The 3,905-nt window shown below is 39.5% G+C and overlaps 1 pseudogene; it reads left to right on the plus strand.

The window, feature by feature from the left end:
• The first annotated feature begins 1,376 nt into the window (after positions 1–1,376).
• Positions 1,377–3,445, plus strand: LOC122447070 (annotated as a pseudogene).
• The last annotated feature ends 460 nt before the right edge of the window (positions 3,446–3,905 follow it).

Below are 3,905 nucleotides of genomic sequence, written 5' to 3' on the forward strand. Positions count from 1 at the left end.
GTAGGATGTGTGTCTTCAGTAAAGAAGGTATGAATAATGAAGTTACATTTTATAAAAAAAAAGGGGGGGCGGGGGAGTAAATCTGACTTACAGGTGGCTGGTTCAGGATGGGAGAACAAAGTAATGGGTACAGAAAGTGTTAAAAAGGTTTGATGAAAAGTGCAAATATATTATTTCACAGTGATCTATATGATTCTACCTGACAGAGCACTATAAACCCTTTTGATATTTATTGACAAAACTGCTTAAATAGCTTGACTTCTAGCTGACTTTGGGATGCTTCAGAGGGCCCCTGAGACATCCTAAAGAGCTATTAAAGAGCTATTAAACTACCTGAGTTCATTTGACATGTTAAATTACATGGGAATTATTGTTGGAGGAGTGACAAATCTTCTCAGGTTATATTGTATGGTTGATGCTACTTATATAGATATCCTAGAAATTATGTGAAATTCATGAAAATCTGATATGTACTGGTAAAATGTCAGTTATAATTTTAGTTATCACGTTTAAGTGTTACAAATCATAACAATGACCAGGCTACTTTGTCAATTACAATTTAATTAGATTTTAAACATGCCTTATATGGTTTCACTCTCATGCCTTAAAAAAAAAAAAAAATACTGCTAGTTCTTCAAGATTTATAAAAAGACTTTTCTAAGATTAACTGAAAAATTTCGGTTGTTTGCTGTCCGGTAAATTGGTAACAGACTGGAATTTAGTCTACTCTCTATGTTAAGAGAACAAAGTTTTCCTAGAATGAACCTTTCAATAACAAATTATGAATTTCTTTGCCTTTAAGTGATTTATATTTGTTTTTAAAATCTTTTGATACTTTAGTAAAGTAAATAAGTGTTATATAAGATTATGGTACATATAAAAGCTCATTCTGCTTCTACCAAAAATAACCCCTCACTGTTAGACTTGTGCTGTCTTAATGTCTTAAAACTGACAAGCCCCTGCTTACACTTCTAAATCTTTTCAAGACTTTTGTACAAGGTTTCATATAAAACATAGCACAGGTATCCCTTATAACCCACAGGGACAAGCCATCGTAAAAAGAGCACATCAGACCCTAAAAACTCAAATTTTAAAACCACATAAAGGTGGAATTAAGTATAGTTCCCCTCACCAGATTCTACAACACACTGTTTTTGTAATATACAATCTAAGCACTGATTCATTTGGGGTTACTGCAATGCTCCGACATTGGAGTCCAGAGCAGCAGAGTACAAAACTTCTGGTTAAATGGAAAAACCTTCTTTCAGGACAATGGAGGGGTCCTGACCCATTACTAACCAGCGGCCGAGGGTGTGCTTGTATTTTCCCCCAGGGTGCTGAGTAGCCAATTTGGATCCTGGACAGACTGATTCACCATGTCACAGTCCCCCAGACATCCGTTTCCCCCATTGCTTTGACCACAAAAGAAGAAGGACACTCCTCTGCCCCTGCCTCCGCCGCCCACCTAGAAGGTCCAGCAGACTCTGAAACAACCGGCAATGGAGATCCCGGAAGAACAAATGGAAACCACCAGGACGTCCTGCGTGGGCAACTCAACAAGCCTCCATACCCACATGGGGGCAAATTAAGTCACTTTGCCATCTAGCACAGGGAATAGCTTCTCTACAGGGATCCTCAGCCTCTCCTGAAAGGGTTTTTATTGCTATGTTTGCTTTACTGTCTTGGCAGGCAAGTGCTACCTCTTCTACATCAGAAAAACACTGGGCATATTTCCCTGATCCCCTGACCTTCCAAGTAGTTACTTGGAACAATGACCCTATACGGGTCAACACAGACCAGCCTCATCTCTTGGGAGGATACTATACTTCTTATAATAAAGATCATTATACTTTCAGGGGATTAACGGATGACCTTCCCTTTTGCTTTAACTTCCCCATAGTCATATAAGAGATCTTATCACTCCCTCTAAGGAGGGGTGTGTCGGAACCTCCAAGAAAGCAATTTTGACAGATACCCCAGCACAAAAATTTTCAGATAAAACAGGAGATTGGCTGGTTTGGATATTACAGGCCCGTATGCCCGGGGTCCTTGACCCCTATAAATCCTTGTTCCTTAATGCTCCACCAAAATATCCCAATTGTATTGATGTTGCTCCTTCAGATGTCGTATGGAAAACTATAGACAACCGCCTGGGATATCCGGTATGAAAATCTTGTGCTTATAATTCGAGAATAGATTATAGAATACCGAGAGGCAGAAACTATTCGGTACAAGACTGGAGCAATCCAAATCCAAGTCAGAATCTGGGATCTGTTTCTGACCATGTCAGTAGGTTTAACAATTGAAAATATGATTCCCTCCCTTGGCCATTGGTGGCCAGCAGATGATGTTATAATCAATTTGTTCCCCCCATGTTGCCCTATACAACAAAGGGTAAAACTTTTTGGCAACCAGAAACTTGGAGAGCCCTTGCTGCCACCTCCGTTGTTACTCTATCTTGGCCAGAAAACGATTCCACCTATTCTGTGCTGGCTTGTTTACCCTCCCCTTATGTTTTTTTGTTTGCTAATGATTCAAAAAGGCTTCATATACAAATGAATTATTCAGGTGGATCAAATATAGTCTACTGTGAACAATGCATGCTTTCATCCGGTTTAACCCCTCAATATAATCTTTGTTCTTTTGTGGTGCTGCAACGTCCACCCTACCTTATGGTGCCTGTCACAGTGAATGCCTATTGGTATGACAATTACGGTTTAGTCGTTCTGCAACAACTACAAGATTTAATGCGTTCCCGATGGTTTGTAAGACTACTTATTCTAGGGATTTCAGCTTTGATAACAGCAATTACCTCTGTCACTGTGGCAGCGATATCATTGACTCAACAGGTACATACTGCTCAATATGTCAATGATATGTCAAAAAATGTTTCTTTAGCTCTAGCTATGCAAGAATTTATAGATAGAAAATTAGAAGTAAAAATAGATGCCCTAAAAGAAGCAGTCATGCATATTGGAACTGAGTTGCAGGCTTTAAGGGTAAAGTTAGCACTATCCTGTCACGTTGACTATTGATGGATCTGTGTAACACCCCTGAAAGTAAATGATACAGATTACAGTTGAGAAAGGATTAAAAATCATATTTCAGGTGTATGGAATAGCTCCAGCATTAGTTTAGATCTTAGAAAGCTTCACGGTCAACAAAAACCTTAGAACATTCCCGCCTGCACTTTACTGCTGCAGGAGCTGCTAATGAATTTTTTCATACCTTTTCTAACTTTATTACTGGAAAAAATATCCTATCAACTATCTTCTGTTATGCTGCTGTAGCAGCCCTAATTTTACTTCTCATTATAATCCTTCCTTGCATTGTCAGAACTCTCTAGCAGAGCACTCAAAAGCTCGCGACTGAGATCCATCTGGCTGTCTTAAAAAATAAAAAAGGTGGAGATGCTAGGAGCCGGCACACGAGATCCCACCCATGACAAGGTCATGAGGGAGAAAACCTGACGGGCAAGGCGGATCAGGTTTTCAGGGATTCCGAAAAGCTGCCCCCGGCGCTCACCTTAAAGATATCTGTCTTTCTGATGCTTGCTTCAATAGACTACTTCCTAATTTCTGTGACACAGGCAGAAGGCCTTCCCCGATCTCTTTCCAAATAAGAATCAGTTTAGAACTTTAATCAATAAGTTTCCCAGGTGGTGGTATTTTATGAGATTATCCAGGGTGAAAGGAGGGTTTTAATTTAAACTCCTTTGCTGGCATTTTAGTTTGTTTGGCAAATGTGTTTATGCCCTTGGTACTAATATGCATGATTGCTTATAATACCCTAATCATAAAACAGCATCAAGAACCTGATCACATAAAGGCCCTAATAGGCACAGAGCCCTTCAGGGGTGAGGAAGCCCTATTAGAGAACATAAAAATTTTATTCTAAAAGTGGTT

The sequence above is a fragment of the Cervus canadensis genome, chromosome 9 (assembly GCF_019320065.1).
Source record: "Cervus canadensis isolate Bull #8, Minnesota chromosome 9, ASM1932006v1, whole genome shotgun sequence".
Taxonomy (NCBI): Eukaryota; Metazoa; Chordata; class Mammalia; order Artiodactyla; family Cervidae; genus Cervus; species Cervus canadensis.